The following is a 19,985-nucleotide window of genomic DNA, read 5'->3' on the forward strand; positions in this document are numbered from 1 at the left end:
ATTCACAGGAAGAGGATGACAGTATGCTAACCCAGCCAGGAATGTTTGCATTTTTTAAAAGCCTCATGGGGAGCACAACTTCAGCACAGAGAACAAATTGCTGATGTTGAAATTTCAAGTATTAATCAAGGAGATGTGTGGAGAGAGGAAGCCTTTCCTACAACCTTCAAATCACATTCAGTGGGTCATTCCTGACAACAGGCCAGCCCTGATCACAGGGATTGGATTGTTCAAGTGATGTTGATGGAGTGGCTTCTGAAAACCAGGCATTCTACTAGGTTCCTGCTCTGGAGACGATCTTATAAGAGAAAGACGGGCATGTAAGTCTTGAAGAGAAGACATGGCTGAGAATCCAAATTCACTTTTATCCGATGGATGCTGTCATATCCTTATATGTCTGAGAAAAATCTCAGAGATTCTTCATGGTGTTTTGAAGACTTGGCACTGTGTCACCGTATCTGTTATGTATTGTCACATAACAAACCACCCCAAAACATAGTAGCTTAAAACAACAACCACTTATCTGGCTCATTATTCTACTAAGCAGTTCTTTTACGGGCCCCAGTGGTCTCTGCTGGGTTTGCTCATGTGTCTGTGCTCACTTGGTAAGCTGGCAGGAAGCTGGCTAGTACCAATGGTCTTCCTCACATGGTTGACAGTTGGCTGGATATTGACTGGGGCAACAGGGTGACTGGGCCACGTGCCTCTCATCATCCATCAGGCTAGCTTGGGCTCTTTAGCATGGCAGGAGCAGGGTTCCAAGAATAGCTAGAGGGCAAGCCCAATGTGGGAAAAAAAAAAACTCTTTTCAAATTTCTGCTTATGTTTTCTGCAAAAACATTCAGATTTGTTGCTGTCCCATTGGCTCCAGCAAATTACACAGCCCGGCCTGACTCATGGTCAGAGGGGTCTAGTCAAAGATCCAGATACTTGTGCATTTCTGCTCCTTAAACTGACATAATGCTCAGAAGGAAGGAATCTGGCAGCAGCAATAGGGACCATTACTGGAAAATCAACCCAAAGTACATATTATATATATAAGGTTTTAAGCAAAGAAATAAAAACTAAAACTTCTGCCTTTTAAAGCAGGGTTTTACAGACATTTGAATTCTAGGGACTAACAGTACTTAAAAACAAATAGGAAGATGGGAGTGAAACATAAGATTGTTGAGATTTTTAATTCTGCTGGCTAGAAATACTAAATAACCACCTACCATCCCCATTATTTTGATAAAAGAAAGGACATTTCAATACCAAAGTAGGAGCAAGACATAATTTTAGAATACACTAGTTCTCTAAATAGAATAAATTAGGTTTTATGAAAAGCTATCTACATTGCCTTCATTTTTCTCATTTCACTGAAGATCAATGGAAACCTCAATTAGAATGGCTCTCGTTAGGTGACTGACATGTGGGAGCCACTGGGCTAGAGAAAGATAATAGGCAGGCAGGGTCTACTGATGAGTTGTCATTAAGAGTGTACAAAGTGTGCAGGCTAGCCCTGCCTCATGTGCCATCAGGGGTGTGACAAGGGTAAGACAGCAATTTTCCTCAAAACGCTGCAGTCCAGCCTGCAAGTAAAGAATTACTTGTATTAACATAAATGGTCAAAAATTTGGAAACAGAAATTCTGAGTGCAGGAAAGAATTATAAAAATAGCAGATGAGGCCAGACTATGACTGTGGTACCAGCCATAACAGAGAAGGCAAGAGAGAAGAACCATCATGCTAATTCATTTAATGCTGAATTCCTTAATCCCAATTCAAATGAAGGCTTCCTCCAATCACCTGGAAGACTATTTTCTGAGATATCTCCAGTATTCTAACTTGTCAGTTTAGATTGTAGATCTCCAGGGCAGAAATATGTCTACTTCTAAACCGGAAAGAGCAGTGGCCTGGGTTGCACTGCTGTCCTCCAAACAAGCATCATTTTTGCATATTTGGATTTGCTGATCACGTTGAAATGGAGAATGAGGAAATAGAGCTTCCAAATTCATTGCTTGTCAAGATTCTTCAAATCTTTCTGCAGAAGTGATGCCAGTTGAGATGGCACATGCATGCAAGAAACTTACCATTCGTTCTCTTTTTAAGATCTGTAGATATTTTTTCTAGAGATCCCAAGAGTAGGTGAGCCCAGAGTGGTTTTGCCTAAATTGGGGAGGTATTTTCCTAATTTCTTGTTTGCATTTCTGCTACTCAGCACAGCAGATTTGGGGTAGGGGAGGGCTCTTCCTTGAACATCAGCCCACCAGAAGCTGAAGAGCAACCACTGCTAAATTTTGGCCACTAAATTGTTACTCAGTGTCATCCTGCATTCAAATAAGATGCCTTCTGTAGGAAACCACCTTTTGGGAGAAATCTAATTTTAGAAGGACTATAATGCAAAAACATTCAGTGCATAATAAAACTTCAGATCCCATTATTTTCTTCCTTTCCATAAATATCATTTTTTTTTCAAACCTTGTCTCTTCATCCAAACAAGGCACAACAGCTAACCTCCTTTACTATATCTAAACAAATGGATCTTTGCTACTCAGAATGCTTTTGATTGTAGCACCATGGATTTGTGAGTTTAGAAAGATCTAGCAAGTTCCAAAGCATGTCTCCTTCATTCTCATCGCTGACAGAAAAAATATGTCCATTTAAGCTGTGATGATCTAGTCAAGTTCACCACTTTTTAGACTAGAAAACTCAGATTCTAACATCTAATGTGAAAATTAGAATCCAGGTCTTTGGAATATCAACACATTATTCTTTGAAATTTTCTCTTGATACTAGGCTCTGCCTGAGGAAGAAGTCCTGGCAGAAATTAAATAATGTATTTCCACTTATTCTGAAAGCCTCAGAAAACTCTCAGAACCAGAGCCATATTCCTCCTCCATAAACTATGCATCTTGTTCACCTCTCCTAGTCCATTCACCCAGAAGCAACTTGTCTCCACGATCACGAATTAACAAAACCTGACTCTTGGCAGCACTATTTCAATTCATAAACTCAGGATTTTATGAGGAAGAGTCATGAATTTAAACAACACGTGACCTCAGTAATTTGCAAACCTAATTAAAGGGATTACCTTTTCAAAGTACTGTGCTCTGAGTTGCCCAGTATGTCTGTCACTCTTATGAGTCATGTGGCCCACCTGTCTAGCTCTGTTAAACCACCACCATATACCATTTTCAGATAAGCAGAGAATACTCACTGCTAGAGGCTTGCATTAAACATCAAAAGATCATTTAGTCCCTGTTAGCCTTTAGCAGGAATACCATAGACACTAACAGATGGCCTTTGTTACTCTTCAGAGCGACTAACTTTCTGTAGAGGTCACCATGATCAGAAGGTATAAAAACAGTCTCTTCTCACGTGATTACCGACCTTCTCTCTCCACTGGTCTCCTATGCTACTCAAATCACACTTCAGTTTTAACACTTAGAAAAGTTTGCCTGAGCATATTTTTTTCAGAGGATATTGGATGAGAATCCAAATTTCTCCTTATATACAGTTTTCATAACGGTGACCAAATAAAATGGTTACTTTCAATTCTGGAATGAGTGTTCAGTTTTCCCACATCTGTCTATAATTATTATATCAAAACTTGGACATGTGGACTTTCCATAGATCAGTGGAACCCAAGGGCTTCATAGGGCATGATGGTGCATTGAAAGAGAGTGATACTGTGAGTTGCTTTTTAACACTTGTAAGAAACATTAACCATTGCTTCCTGTGAGTCCATTACCGCTCTCTATCTTGTGTCAGATCTGGCAATGGTTCAAGGGAACTTCAGTTTCCACTTGTGGGGATTTGCCTATCAGTTTAAAACCTAGAGTAAAGACTCTCCTTTGAAACAAATCCAAATTCACTGCATTTTGAAATAGAGCAACTTTTACTACATATTTGCCTTTAAAAACACATTTGCTGATCTGTTGGTCACATGGTTCATCTGCAATGGCTTTTGTGGATCTTCTGTATAATTGGCAAAGATCGAGGAAAAAGAATGATTTCTCCCCACTATTAGGTCCCTGCCAGGTTGACAGCTGTCTCCTGTTTCCTTTGACCACTCTTGCTCCCAACATTACCTGCAGCAGATAGGTAAAACAAGGGGGTCACAGACATTTCACCTCTTAGTTAAGTGTCCTATTGGCCATTGTAAACAGATACCTCAAATTGTACTGACTCTAGAAGTCCAGAGATAGTTTCTTGGTATTTTAGATCAGTCAGATGATACAAATTAAGTCACAGCTAGTACAGTGCTGGGTCAGAATGTGACTTGGAATATGTGATGGGGAAAATGTTAAAGAAGGGGAAGCATGGAAGAAAGCCTTCAGTAAAGAAATACAGAATGTGTAAAGGCATGGGCTGTGTGGTAAATGAAGATGGGATGGATGGAATTGATATGAAGAATTTTCCAAAAAAAAAAAAAAAAAAAGGAAAATACAATTAGGTTAAAGGAACAGGGCTTTGGGAGAGGTTCTGTATGTGATCCTATGTTTCTTATGAAACATAGTAGAAAAGTAGAAAAAAAGTAGAAAAAAGAATTTATTGAATAAGTGAAACTAGGCAAACATATTTTTGTCAGCAAAAAAAAAAAAAAAAATACATGCCTCAGTCAGCAGGACACTCAGAGTCTCAGGAATAGTAAAGAGGAAGAAACCATAGAGTTTTGACGTCTTTGTAAAGAGGAACTGGAGTGGGGTTACTAGGAAATTTGTAGAGCAGGCACAAAATAAATCACCGGGAAGAATGTGAGTAGCGGACCATATGGATGCACTGAGTCTTTACGCCAGAAAGCATTTTGGCCTGTTACCTATCTAGTGGTCCTTGGGGACATGTTTACCACCACCATAAATAAACCAAGTCTTTGAAGACTCTCATTGACTCAGCTGTCTGCTTGATAGGTCCTCTGAGTGAAGGACAACAAAGCTCATGTCCAGGAAGCTTCCAGAGTTGGCCCAAGTTGATGAAGAACCAGAAGAGGCAGGCTGCTCCCTCACTTACTGTTTTTCATCCCTCTCCCTTCATATAGAGGCTTTGGGGCTTGCATTCCATGAGAGGGCATCAGTAACATGTCTCATCCTTATTTGTTTGTTTGTTTTAATTGAAGTATAGTAGATATACAACAATATATTAGTTACAGTTGTACAATACAGTGATTTGACAAGTTTGTACATTGTGAAATGCTTACTACATTAAGTATAGTTACAATTTGTAGAAAGGACAAGTGTTGGTGAGGATGTGGAGAACAGGAAACTCATGCACCATTGGTGGAAATGTAATTGGTGCAGCCATTACAGAAAAGAGTATGGATGTTCCTCAAAAAATTAAAAATTAAAAATAGAAATACCATACAACCCAGTAATTCCACTCTTAGTATTTACCCAAGGAAAATCAAAACACTAATTCAAAATGTCATATGCACCTCTATGTTTATTGCAGCATTATTTACAATAGCCAGTATATAGAAACAACCTAAATGATGTCCATCAATACATGAATATATAAATGGGATATTACTCAACCTTAAAAGAGAATGTAATCTTGCCATTCTTGACAACATGAATGGCTTAGAAGGTATTATGCTAAGTGAAATAAGTCAGACGGGAAAAAACAAATACCGTATGATTTCACTGATCCGTGCAATCTGAAAAAACAAGATGGGTGCCTGGGTGGCTCAGTTGGTTAAGAGTCCAACTTCAGCTCAGGTCATGATCTCTTGGTTTGTGAATCTGAGCCCCACATCGGGCTCTGTGCTGACAGCTCAGAGCCTGGAGCCTGCTTTGGATTCTGTGTCTCCCTCTCTGTCTGCCGCTCCCCCCACTTATGCTCTGTCTCTGTCTCTGTCTCTCAAAAATGAATAAAAAATTTTTAAAAAATTAAAAAACAAGACAAACAAAAAACATAAACAGAAGCAGACTCATAAATACAGAGAACAAGGTAGTGATTGCCAGAGAGGAAGAGTGTCAGGGGTGGTGATAGGTGAAAAAGGTGATGGGGATTAAGAGGTACAAATTTTCATTCTTGGTTTTTGAACCAAAAGACCCACCTTTCTCCCAAACTGAGTAAAAGAATGAAATAACAAACCCAGTCACACCAAGGAATAAATGACTGACAAGTGATTTAATTCTCAGATGTGTTTCTGACATCATAAGGATCTTCTAGTATGCCAATCACATTCTTGGCTAGCATAGATCTGTGTTTGAGGCCACAAACCTGTCTGAGCAGTTATATTTTCAGGTACCTGCAATTGTTAAGCCAGGAGATGAAGAAGTTAACTCGTCCCAGACCTGCTGGTTAATGTGACTGATTATGGTCCTGTCTTTGGGCTTCACAGTGGCCACACTTTTACCTGAAGAATGCCATCCCTGGGGCACCTGGGTGGCTCAGTCGGTTAAGCATCTGACTTCGACTCAGGTCATGATCTCACAGATCGAGCCCCGCGTCAGGCTCTGTGCTGACAGCTCAGAGTCTGGAGCCCACTTCGGATTCTGTGTCTCCCTCTCTCTGACCCTCCCCCCATTCATGCTCTTTCTCTATCTCAAAAATAAATAAAAATTTAAAAAAAATTAAAAAAAAAAAAGAATGCCTTCCCCTTTTCTGGGATGTGAATTTTCAAGCTATGTCTTTCTCCCCTTTTTTGTTTCTCTTAAGGCAAATGCCTGCCCTTAGTATGGTAGAAAAAGTTTTCATAGGTGGGACTTTCTAAAGCTTAGAATGGTTGCATGTAAAATAATCTCTTCTAAGTCCTGCATTGGTGCCTGCCATACCCCCATTAAAGTTGCCCACTGGGCAGTTATTTTAGCTTCAGAAGACACTACCAGGGGTACATATGTCACTCAGGAGGCATAAATACTGATCTGTTCACAACTATTATCTATTCATGCTCATCTTAGGTGCTCACATCAGTTGGCAAAGCTGAGGGAAAAATATTCATCATAATTTCTAATGTTTTGGGGATATCACTTAGTTTATACACATTTCCTTAGACATTATTTTAGCTGATCTTCACAATAACCCAGGAGATAAGCAAATACAGTTTCTCCTTGCTTATGAGAAACCTAATCCTTAAAAGAGTAATAAAGTCAGTATGTGGGAGCCAGGTTTGGCACCTGGGTCTCCTGACTCAGTATGCCCTTTACACACATGTCACGTACAGCCAAGTGTATATGGATGTGGATGTGGAAAGACATAGAAAGGAGTAAAGGAGTCTGTGGGGGAAGAGAAAAAGACCAGATGGGGCACTGAAGAAGAGGTGGGGGTAGGAAGGAGGAATCCTGGGTGCTGAATCTGCAGGTGGTAGGAAGGCAGAGGGGCAAGGGGGAGCTATTCAGAGATGAGGGAAGGAGTAGTGACCAACATTAGGAGCCCAGTCACTGAGAGAATTTGGGGAAAACATGCATATTTGGGCTTGAAAGAATGTGGTGTAGGACACAGTATACTGGACTGGGGATAAGAGAGCTCAGGCTGGCCTGGTTGTGCCATGAACAAGCCTGGGCACATGACTAACCCCTCTGGCCTCGGTGTCTTCAGGTATAAAACAAAGGACTTCACTCAGATCATCTCTAAGTTCCTGGGAGGTCACAATATCTGTGACCTTGATGCAGGTACATACATGACATGAGCATGAAGGAGCGGGTGCTGAGAGTGGCGTAGGGCTAACACGGGCCTCAAGCAGATCTTCCCAGTTACTCATCTCATGGTTTGTGTTCAGCCAGCCTGGACAGGACTAACCTCTGTTCTGTGGGATCTAGGGACAAGATCCCAGTGACAGTACTTGAATGATATTGGCAATAGCAAGAGATACTTTCACCGAATGGGGATTCAATTTAAACCATTTTCTCAAAGTGAAGTGTCTTTATTGTCTTATTCCAGATGCTTCAAGGAATAGGGCAAGGGTAAAGGGAATTCTGAGAATATGAGCTAAGAGTGGTCCCAAAGCCCCGGAGAATTTGTCTTTCTGGGCTGTGGTGTGTGGCAGAGACATTTCAACATTCATTCAGCCTTCCATCAGCCACCTTTGACCAACACTAAAAGCCCGTTACCAAGAAGGGAGTGAGAATAATTTCTCTCCTATTAGTACTTCCTCCTTCCCAAATGTGGTGCTAGCCACTGGGAGTTGTAATTGCAGATATCACCAAGGACTATGGATATAAATTTCACAAAGGGCAAGACCTTCCATTATGAGTGGGAAGATGGCTTTAATTAAAAAAAAAAATCAATATATTGTTTCCAATCATTAGAATCCCATGTCTGTAGGAAAAATCAATCCTTTTCATATTAAAATGCTTACATTCACACTCAGATGTTATATTACACATGAGTCATTGAAGGAGGTCAGGAGGCGGTCTGCCTGAGGCCCAGAATGAGTCCCAGCCATGTCCATACTAAAATCATAGGTGTTTGTGAGAGTCTGTCTTCAGGAAACCTGTGAGCTAAGAAATTCTACACAATACCACAGAGATTTGAAATTCTGTGCAGTAGAGAGGGTGCCTCCTCTTGACACATTCTCTCCTCATTCTTCCAAATCCTCAAATGAAAGCAAAAATAAAAGGAAAAGCTAAAATCGCATCTTAAAGAGTGGGAGCATCTCCATTTTTCAGTGATTTCTCTCACTCCTCCTCCTCCATGTTGGCAGATTTTTACCACAGGGTTCAACCAACAGGCACCAGGGGATTCTAATGTTAACAAAGGGCTCCATTTTTAAAAGATAATTTATCTATTCATGCAAGAAAATGCTTTTGATTTTAATCAGCGGCAAGGGTTTGGTTCTCTCCTCTCGTTTCCTGAGAAGTAGGAGCAAATGGAGACAGGGCGGATCTCCTGGAGAACGTCACATATTACTGAAATAGACTCTTGACAGCATTAAATTCCCAGAGGTGCTATTCCATTCCCCACACAACATAATAGTAATGATCTTATGGAGAAATTTTGCCTTTATGGAAACTGTTTATTTCTAAGAACATTCTAATGTCAGGCTAAGTGAGAAGCTTCCCTAATAAAGAAGTAAAGGAAAACAAGGGTCCTAATTAAAAACATTGTTTAAGAAGACACTTGTGAGAGAAAAGAAAATCCCACTTTACATGGAAAACTTAATCATGTATATTGCTAGAACGTATTGCAGAGTATTCACGCCAATTTCCCAGACCCCGTTCCTTGTTACTATTTATACTCTTCAAGCCCAATCCTTCTGGGCCCAGTTTCCCTCCTGTCCAGTTCAGCAGTTACTCCCTTTGAAGTCATTGTGAAACTGATGCCCAAAGGGGAGATATATGCCCCAGGGATATCTAACCTACTGGTTTCTTTTTCTCATTTCACTGGGTTTGGAAAATGATGGAACAGTCTTGCTGTCTGTCAAGTGCTGCCCAGTTTGATTTCCTATCTGTGGAAACAGAGCAGACGTGCCTGCATGCTACCTAGGCACTCATCAGTAAGGGCAATGAAAATGTTTTTATTAGCATTCTAGGAAATCAAGGGGCTGGTTTCAAAAGCTCATATATTTGCCACTTTTTGAATTTTTTCCTGCCTAAGGGAACTGGAGTCTACCCAAATTATCCATTGCTGACGACAGGAGCATGGACTCAGCCTGGTTGGATTCAAATAAAAGCATAGTTCCATTCCTTGACTTTGGGAAGTGACTCTACTTCCCTCTGCCTCATTCTACAACTTGGGGACAATCCTAGTACCTATCTGGGAAGGGTATTTATTTATTTATTTATTAAGTCATCAGATTCATACAAAAAGCCTTTATCAGATAGATACTATCATTTTCCCCATGTTACAAAGGGGGAAAATGAGGTTCAGAGAGGTAACTCAGTTGCCTAACACAAAGGGTTTTGTGTTAATTCCATGGCTCATAGTACAGTGCCATATACAGAAGAAGAGTATAATGCATGTTAACTATTATCATAATTGTTTTAGATCATCCCAGTGATATTTTCAAATAGCGAACAGAAAGGTGTCTACCAAAAAAGAATGCTGGGAAGTCCCAACAACTAGGGGGCAAAGAGAAGAAGAGAGAAGAAAGTGATCAGTAATAAGGACACAAACACCAGCATTTATGGTTTAATGTGCACCAGGCACTATTCTAAGTGCTTCACATGTTTTAAGCCATTTCATCTCCATTAGACTTTGAGGTAGGGAAGCATCTTATCCACCACTTATAGAGGAGAAGACTGAGACAGAGAGGTTTGGGAAATTTCCCGAGGTCACACTGCTGGTTGGTGGCACAGACCTCCTGGTCTGGTTCTGGAGCCCATCTCCTTAAGCATCACACTCAGCCACTGTCTAAAGGGGATTGATAGGCAGAGCTAAAACGTTAGCAGAACAAGAGACACCATCATGAGACTCAGGAGGGCCTGAGTTGTTGGTAGTGTTAAATTACCTTATACAGGTCCTGGTCCTGGTGGGAAAGAGATGACACCCCTGAAATCGGGAAATTTGAGGAAAGTTTAATAAAGAGACTATTTACAAAGGTATGGGCAAGTATAGAGAACCCAAAGTACTAATGGAATACTCACTGGCAGGTAAGAGCAGAGAGTAGGGTCAGTACCTCTAAGGTCTAGATAGCTGAGCAGAGAGAGTGGATCCTGGGACTCTGAGAAAAATAGAGAGGGCGGGAGGGAGGGAGAAAGAGAGAGAGAGAGAGAGAGAGAGAGAGAGAGAGAGAGAATGAACAAGAGAGCACTGCTATTTGGAGAAGATACCTTAAGAAGAGCTGTGACTTCTGTCAAGGGCAGCAGCCCACTGCAGGCCTGTCCCTTAGAAAGAAGTGGGATATATACACCCAGCTGTGACTCTTCTATCATTTTCTGGGGCTTTCCACTGGTCAAACCCAACTAGCAGCCAAAGTACAAGGGAACCCATTGAAACAACTGGTAGAGTTCAGCTTCCCAGCATACAGAGTAGGGCGCGTTAGCAGGAGAGGAGATTTAGAGGAGTGCACAGATGATAGCCAGCAGTGACTCAGAAAAGTTATGCAAAATAGAGGCCAAAAGTTTATGAATGGGTTTAGCAATTCAAACACTACTGGTTATTTTGTTAGAACATTTTTCAGTGGAGACATGGGGTGTGCAAGAAACCCAAGGGCAGTGAGTTGAATAGTAAATGGAAAGTAACACAGTGCAGGCAGTAAACAGACACTATTTTCAAGGCTGGTGGCTGTGCAGAGAAAGAGAGAAAGATTGGGGGAGGAGTAAAGGGGAGCAAGGGGAGTAATGGAGGGAGAGAGAAGTGACAGTTGGAATACAGATGATGGAGCAAGGTCCTCGGGAAGCTGAAGGAGTTGCTAGTGAAGTGGCAAGGAAGAAGGGAAAGAGAAAAGGATTTATATGGATGCAGATAAATGTGTTCTCTCGGGGTACAGGAAATAGATGTTGTCATTAATTATTTCCCTATATGAGACTGGAAGTGAAGTCATCTCCTGAGATTGGCGGGGAAGGCATTATGGAAAGTATAAGAGTGGAGGGTAGTGCTTGCAGGAACCTTACAAGAAACGGGAGAAGGAATTAATCACAATCAAACAGAAGGATTACCTGGCTCAGGTAGGAGAAGATAGAATTGCAGAAACATGGATTTGCTGCTGTCTTTTTCCTCCAGGGAATCTCATAGGCCTGGATGTAGGACAGGAGAAGGCAGAAAGTTGGCTTGGCATTTTCTCAGTCTGGAAAAACAGGATAAGGACAAACGTATCGAGGGTGTTGGTGAGAAGTAGCATGAAGCATAGACACTGGATTCTAGACTGAATAGGGAAGGAAAAGGCCAGGGGCTGATTAGAGAAAACAGCTACAGTGACCTGGAAAGCTTGGGGGATGGAAGTGTGCATTTGACCAGCATATGGTTGGGAGGGAGAGAGGTGGAAGGACAGAAGGTCATGATCAGAAAGCGGGATGAGAGGATTTGTAATTTGAAGTGATGATAACTTCTTAGGTATGGCCGTGAGTTAATCATCACGTTTATTTTACTCTGTTTTCCACGGCTTAGCAATGCTTATAAATGAAGATTGTGTGAAAAATGTCAGCCAGCTCAAGAGTGAGGAAGGCATAGCATGATCTCCAGGCACTGGGCCCGCACTGCTTAGAGATGCCCCAACTGGGAGCATGGAGGATTTCACTGTGGCTGAGAGCGGCGGTCACCGCTGGCAGCAGAGGGACAGCTAGACAAGGGGCAGACAGAACAGTGGGGGAGCATAGACACACTGGGAGCAAGCGTTTGGGAGACATTGGCTCAGCTGGAACACCTTTAAGACGATGGCATTTTGGCCAGAGGCTGTGCACTTAGGGCAACCCACGGAACGTGCCCGCGGAGAAGGCGACACTGCACCACAAGTTCCAGAAAAGCAGAGGCTGCAGAGGGTCAGGCAAAGCAAGAACCGGCCCTGGCGCAACGCCCTGCGTGCATGTGCGTGGGCTGCTGACTCCCGGCAGGAGGATTGCACTTGGAAGCCGGGCCTGAGTGTTCTCGGAAGCTGTGTAACAAATTCAATCTGGATTTTCATTCTATGAGAGAGAGAGAGAGAGGGAGAGAGAGAACTTTTTTCATGACACATAGGGTAGAATTTGACCCTGTCTCAACTCCAAACTTGCAAAGAAGAATTTATTCCGGAGTATTTGAGATGTCACCACTTATTTTAAGATTTCTTTTTCTTTTGAGGGGTTAGTGGGGAAAATAATCAAAACATTTCTTTAATTAGAAGAAGCCTACAATAAAGAAGGGGGGGAATCAAGATTTAATTGCTGTATTTTTTTGTTTAGCAAAATGTGTACCCAATTAAATGCAGTTGAGCAGTTCTGGGAAGAAATTAATAAACAGGGGGTGGGGGAGAAGATGAGGAAGCAGAGGGAAGAGACTGTTCCCAAGCTGAGATTTTGTTTGCCAAGTTTCAACAAAGAGCAAAGCTTAGCTCCGAAGGAGAAGCCCTTGAGAGATAGGGTTTAGAATAGTAGTGCAAACAGAAACCCCAAATGAGGCAAGTTGGGGAGACATTTCTCTAATGCAGTTCATCCTCAACAGGTGCTGGCAACATCTGTAATGAGACTATCCATGATAAAAAGCTTCTCCTACCTTAATCCACACTATATTACATTCACAAACACATTGCCATCCTCTTCCATCCTCCTCCCCTTGAGATGCAGGAATAAATAATGTACTATTAAAATCACATCTCTGCTTTCTGCCTAAGAACATTAAAAGTGAGAAGAAGAAAAATAGATTCCACCATCCCATTATCCTCAGGGGAATGCAACTGGTAAACATGAAGATATATTCAGGATGATCCAATAGAAGAAACCCTCATATAGCCAGCCACACCAGTCTATTAAAAAACCTAAAGATTATACATTGAGTGGATCCTATGATAGATACAAATAAATGAGGAATCTTAATTTAATTCAAATATTACTACTGTAATACAAATGCCCATGTTTGGAAAATGGAATCAATTTCTTTCTGAGACCCACACAACATCAGAGCCTTCATTCATTCATTTATCCATTCATTCATTCATTTGTCCTACAACAAATATGTATTAACCATTTACTGTGTGCAAGACACAGAAGTACAGGAATTCAAAATCTAGAAAAAGTCGAGGAAGCCCTGTGTATCACTTAAGTTTTATGGTCTGTGAAAAAAAAGGTGGCTAGTAAAAGAGATATTTTTCTACCTTCCCACCTTAATTTACCTTCCTTTACTATGGGCTTACTGTAAAATTCAGTTAACCAGTTTACAATGTATCTGAAGGTAGAGCTTTATAGCCTGGCACATAGGTGCTTTTCATAAAAATAGTTCGAGATGATTAAATTTCACAGTGTTGTTCCTTTTGGTCTAAAGAAGATATGCATGCTTTGGCTTCCTTACCTATACGTTGCCTTTGATCCGTTCATTCATGCATTCATCAAATGTATATTCCTCATCTACAGAGCAGCAGAATATTCTTGGTGCTGGCAATACAAACATGAATAAGATTGAGTCTTTCCTTTAAAGGAGCTTATCATAAGTGGGATGCAAGAAGATAGACACATCTCTGCAAAAATCTTATAGGTTCTGGGATAGCACAGTGAGACCTAAGAGACAAAAGACAGTGGGAAGGTCAAGAAAGTTTCCAGAAATGCTTCATCAAGTTCATGGCTTCTGCCTGAATTTGAATGATGAGTAGACATGGGGGATGAATAAGGAGAAAGTCATTTTAGGTGAAGGGAACAGCCTGGCATGCTTGTGGAAAGGTAAACATCTGTTCAGCCAAGTAAATGGGTCCAGATTGGGTGGTGGAAGACTGGAAAAGTGGGGGACAAGAAAACCCATTGGGTGATAATATTGGGAGGTGGGCGTATGTGGAAGGAGGTAATCCTTGTTCAGTGGTAGTTCCTTTCTGTTGCAATATCTAGAGATTCCTTTACTCATGACATAAATCAAGTCTATCTTCTTAAAGATTTTTTAAAAATTAATATAGATTTATAAAGAAATATGGAGGATGTGAGAGAGAAGATTATTCTGAGATTATTAAAGTGGTTCTACAGTTTACTGATTGGAACACTTTGAGAAATTGCTGAAATAAAAAAACTATAGTTTCAAAACAATTGACCTAACAATTTTGTTTGGCAAAATAGAGGTGTTTGTTTTTTTGTTTTTGTTTTTGTTTTTTTTTAACCAAACCAACATGAAGTTTTTAAAAATTAGGGGTTGATTGCCCCATAAGAGGTCATATAGAAAATATTTATTGAATCTCGAGATATAGGAGGTCAGTAAATGTACACAAAAGAATAAACAGAATTATATAAATCTCATAGATCTCTGTGAGAATGTACATACTATGTATATATACATATTCATTAATCTATTTTTTTACTCACTGGTCTCATTTTAAGACTAATAATGCTACCCAAACTGACAAAACAGGCAAGCTTTATAACTCAGTCCCAATTTACAGAAAAAAAAAGCAACAACAAAGTCAGATCAAGCGTGAGTCAAGCAAAGCTCTGTGTACATATTATGCACAGAAAGAGTACTGGAAATCCCTATACCCAGAATATAGACACACACATTTAATGATACAACTACATATTAGCATCATTCTGGGTGTTTTTCTATCCAAACGCACTTGAAACATTTAGTCTGAGTCTATGCCACAATCGTGCATTTCATTGGAGTGCCATGGATGGTAACTCAGATTTGAACTGCCATTTTGTTTCACTATGGCTCCCTATGTGAGTCTCTGCTAGGGAAGAGTCAGAAAAAGTGTTTCAGACCAATGTCTCCAGACCATGAGGTATGTACTTTTTTGCATTTACATCTTTTAAATGTCCCCTTTGCCATTTTCAAATATGCAATTTCTGTGTTACCAGCTACACTGTGAACTCTGAGCATGGTATCTGGATTAGGTCTCAGAATGTACCAGGCCTATGACAGTCACTAAATGACCAGCTGACTTTTGATCAGGTCTGAAGGCTAAAACTTTATGCTTGGTGAATTGAAGACAAAGGATAACCTGATAGCATTTCAGCTGAACTGAAATTGTTATGTATCGCAGACTTCCAAAAGTACTAAACAACTTCATCTAGAAGATCAATTTGCTGAGGTGACCTGAGAGAATGTTTTGTAGTTAATTCAGTTGGGCAGGCCTACTGGTGGGCAGTGCTGATCAAAATCAGATACACCACAGGATGGAAACTCTTTATCGGAAAGGTGGAAAACTAGAGATACCTGTCTCAAAACTTCCCAAGCGATAATGGAATTTGCTTAGTACTGGCAACATCTCTGGAATCATTTGTACTACAGTCACCTGGGTGTTGATTTAAAAAAAAAAAAAAAGACAAAATTCTAAGTTCAAGCATATACTGCCCCCAATAGACTCTCTGGAAGTGGGGCCCTAGAATCTGGATTTATGGGAAATTTTCCAGGAGGTTTATTCATTCACTATAGTTTGAGATGTCCAAAGAATGTTGTTCTAGACAAGGACAGACCCATTCTCTACAGAAAATGGTGTGCCATGGGGGGGGCCTGGGTGGCTCAGTCAGTTGAGCATCCAACTTCGGCTTAGGTCATGATCTCACAGTTCATGAGTTCGAGCTCCACGTTGGGCTCTGTGCTGACAGCTCAGAGCCTGGAGTCTGCTTCAGATTCTGTGTCTCCCACTCTGTCTGCCCCTCCCCAGCTTGCTCTCTTTCTCTCTCTCTCTCTCTTTCTCAAAAATAAATAAACATTAAAAAAATTAAAAATGGTGTTCCTGTCTGTGGGAGCCCCTGTAGTTCACCTCACTGGAAATTTGGGTGCCTGACTGTACTTCCCATGTCACGGCATGCAGAAACCTGTCAACCACTCTGCCCTCTCAGGTGTCTTCCATCACATCAGCAACAGTTTTCAGAGAAGACTTCAGTTCTCCCAGAAAGTCACCATGCAATCCTTCACAACACAAAGCTGAACATTCTCACTCCTCTGACCATTTTGAAAATACACCACATTGTTAATGTACTTCCATCTAAATGCTCTTTCCTCAACTTTTTAATAATTACTGGTTACCAGGCTTGACATTCTAAAATAGGGTGATGCATTTACCAAGGTGACAGGGTGTTTGTGAGGCTTAATTAATTAAGGCTTGGAGAGTGCATAGAGAAGGATTTTTTTATCAGCATTCAATATTATTATTTATTTGCAATACAATTTAGAACTTTCCCCATAATGGGGAAAAATTACAAACATCCATTTAATTCCTCAGGGTACTTGAGAGTAAAAAGCTGGCTACAGGAGAGTAGGGAATTGCTGCAGTTTCTACTATAATAACCACCAGCGTGGAAGTGAAATAAAAATATATTACTCCAGGTGGAAGGTTATCTGAAGCCCTAAATGGGCCTGTTGCTGATATCCTCATGGTTGGCACACACAGAAAACCAGACACTCAAACCCCTCCCCTGTTTCCCCTTAATAGGTCAGCACTGAAGCCCAGAAATACCGAGTGCGTGAAGATGTCAGTGACAATAAATATTTTTTTTCAGTTAATGGGCTTCATGAATACATAGATTTCAAGTTAAGGCAATTATCTAATTTCAACTCACCACTTGCTAATTTACTAATTCATTAACTTGAGGAAACGGTCATCCTGCTTGATGCTGGCCTCCTGACAATAGAGCTGAGTCTTGGCAGGGATTTATTTCCAACAACACCAGGGACAAAAAGCATGAGATATTTTTGAAGAATAATAAAAAATGGATTAAAGGGAATAGAAATAATTTATCATGTGCAGATGTGCAGAAGGAAAAGATGGTGGCTTTGCAGTCTTATTTTATAAAAACAAAATTACAGTGAAGGTGTCTTACCCAATCAACAATCTTAACACAGGGATCTTATGAGCTATCAGGTGTACGAGATTTCATAAAAATCATATCATCAAAGGAATAGTCAGTAAATTTCCCCTCTTCTGCCTAACCTACCTCAGACCTTGCAACCCTGATGAGAAGGGAAAGCAACACAAATCTGGCAGATTCTTTGTTAAAATCCAAAGGCTGTGTGCATGTCAGTGCCTCCCTAAGGAGGTTCATGTCTGCCAAATGACTTGAAAATCCTACACCAGTTCTTCTCTGTAGGAAAGGATGAAAAAGATACATTCAAGAAAGGAAGGAAATATGGATTGAGATATGACTTGTGGCTTCTGGAATCTTCCAAGGAGGAAAGCACTTCCAAAAAACCACTTATAGGTACTTTTCTGCGTCTGAGAAGTATTAAATGAATTATCCAATGAGTCTTACTTTCATACAGGACTAAAATATTTCATTCAGGCATTTTCTTTAAAAAAACAAAAAGAAAACAAAAAGTATCATGGTTTTTAGAAAGACTCACAATCAAAATAGTTGTGGGGCACCTGGGTGGCTCAGTTGGTTGAGCATCCGACTTCATCTCAGGTCATGATCTCGTGGTTTGTGAACACTGCATCGGGCTCTGTGCTGACAGCTCAGAGCCTGGAGCCTGCTTCAGATTCTGTGTCCCCCTTTCTCTCCACCCCACCTCTGCTTGTGCTCTGTCTCTCTCTGTCTTTAAAAAATGAATAAACATAAACATTTTTTAATTAAAAAAAATAGTTGTATTTTCTACTTTGTGACTTGCTTTTTATACTCTTAGAGATGCCCTTTGATGAATAATTTGCTAACCTGTTTTCTTTTTAGTTAGAGCTTTTCTATCTGTTTGAAAAATATTTCCATTCTTAAGGTCTAAAAGCTCTACTCTTTGACTTTGTCATTTAGGTCATGAATCAACCTGGAACTGACTTTTCCAATATGGATGAATAATCATTTGTGCCAGCACTGTTTAGTCCTTTTTCCATGACTCTGCAGCGTCACCTTTGCTATACATAAGTCTCCATTCATATGTGGGTCTGTCTCTGGATTTTATATTCTGTTCCACTGATTTGATTTATCTGCTTATCCTTAACCCATACCATACTGCTTTATCTGCTGTGGATTCCCACAGCAGAGCCTCAATACTTGATAGAGAAAGTCTTTTTCCTCCTCTTTCTTCTTCTTTGGAAACATCATGGCTGTTTATGTTTGCTTTTTGCTTTTCCATATCAATTTTATAATAAGTTTGCCAAATTCCACAAAAAAGGGAAAATATTGATATTCTAACTGGAACTGCCTTAGATCTATGGAACAATTCAGGAAAGAATTTAAGTCTTTGCAATACCATTCTTCTAAGACATGAATATTCTATGTCTACGTATTTAGGTTTTCTCTAATTCTTTTCAATTGTGTGTCATGGTCTTCTATAAAGAGGTACTGTACATTTTCTGTTAGAGAATTTTTCTTTTTGATACTGTCATAAAAGAAACACAGAGGCACAGAAAAATATATGTTATATATTCAGAATATATCCCTTTTAAAAATTCAAACCAAAATCAAAAAGACAAAAAGTCTAGTAGCCAAGACCTTGAACGGTACTTGATAAGAAAGGTTATCCAAATGGTGAATAAAATCATACAAGGCACTCAATGTCATTATCACCAGGAAAATGCAAATTAAAACTACAGTGAAGTACCACCCCTGCCCCCAAATTGCTAAAATTAAAAAGATTGACAATAGCAAATGTTGACAAGAATGTGAAGCAATTGAGAACTGTCATATACTGTTGGTGGGGGTGTCAAACTACTTTGGAAAAAAGTTTGGTGCTTTTTACTACAGTGGATGATATTTATACCCTATAACCAGGCATTTCTGCCTTAAAGAATGTCCTAGAGAACTCTGTGTGTTTGTCCTCCAGATTACATATATGGGAACATTCACAAGAACACCCTTATAATAACCAGCTACTGAAAAAAAACTCAAATGTCTATGGACAGAAGAATGGATGAATAAATTGTGGTAAGTTCATTCAATAGAATATTATGCCACAATTGAAATGAACAATGTACGAGTACACATAAAAGTCAGGTAAATCTCACAAACATAATGTTGATTGTAAGAACCAGACAGAAAGTAATAAATATTGTATGACTCCATTTATAGCAAATTTAAAAACAGTCAAACAGCATAAAGAAAGGCAAGGGGCTAATTACCACAAAAGTCAGCTCAAAGCAGAAGGAACCTGTGACTGAGAAGGAGAACCAGAAGGTTTAGAGGTGTTGACAATGGTCTCTTTTGAACTGGGTAATAATTATAAGGGTGTTGATTTTATAATAATTGAATAAATGTACATTTCTGTTTCATGCAATTTTCTGTATAGGACTACATTACAAAATATGACAGTAAAGGGGTACATGGGTGGCCCAGTTGGTTGGGTGACTGACTCTGGATTTTGCCTCAGGTCAAGATCCCAGGGTTATGGGATTGAGCCCTGTGTCGGACTCCATACTGAGCCTGGAGCTTGCTTGGAATTCTCTCTCTCCCTTTCTCTCTCTCTCTCTGCCCCTCCCCTGCTCACATTCAAGCACACTCTCCCTCTATCTCTCTCTCTCTAAAATAAAGAAATAAACTTTAAAAATATGACAATAAATAAGATTTTTGCAATTTAATTTTAAAA

The 19,985-nt window shown here is 40.1% G+C and overlaps 2 long non-coding RNA genes across 5 annotated transcripts in view; one reads left to right on the forward strand and one right to left on the reverse strand.

Moving 5' to 3' along the window:
• Positions 1-19,985, forward strand: part of LOC113603735 (uncharacterized) — a 59,369-nt gene that overhangs the window by 24,541 nt on the left and 14,843 nt on the right. For 2 of the 3 annotated variants that reach the window (XR_008300018.1, XR_008300017.1), the window contains exon 3: positions 19,227-19,327. This is a non-coding gene — a long non-coding RNA (uncharacterized LOC113603735). Of the gene's footprint in view, positions 1-2,777; positions 3,622-19,226; positions 19,328-19,985 lie in introns of those variants that run through there. The other variant, XR_003425429.2, reaches the window with a different exon arrangement.
• The window catches only part of LOC113603736 (uncharacterized), a 35,454-nt gene continuing 19,346 nt past the window's right edge, over positions 3,878-19,985 (reverse strand). The window contains exons 3-5 of one of the 2 annotated variants that reach the window (XR_008300016.1): positions 13,842-13,924; positions 11,522-11,649; positions 3,878-4,072 (exon numbers count right to left, since the gene is read on the reverse strand). This is a non-coding gene — a long non-coding RNA (uncharacterized LOC113603736). Of the gene's footprint in view, positions 4,073-10,045; positions 10,585-11,521; positions 11,650-13,841; positions 13,925-19,985 lie in introns of those variants that run through there. The other variant, XR_008300015.1, reaches the window with a different exon arrangement.

This window comes from Acinonyx jubatus, chromosome B4, assembly GCF_027475565.1.
Source record: "Acinonyx jubatus isolate Ajub_Pintada_27869175 chromosome B4, VMU_Ajub_asm_v1.0, whole genome shotgun sequence".
NCBI lineage: Eukaryota > Metazoa > Chordata > Mammalia > Carnivora > Felidae > Acinonyx > Acinonyx jubatus.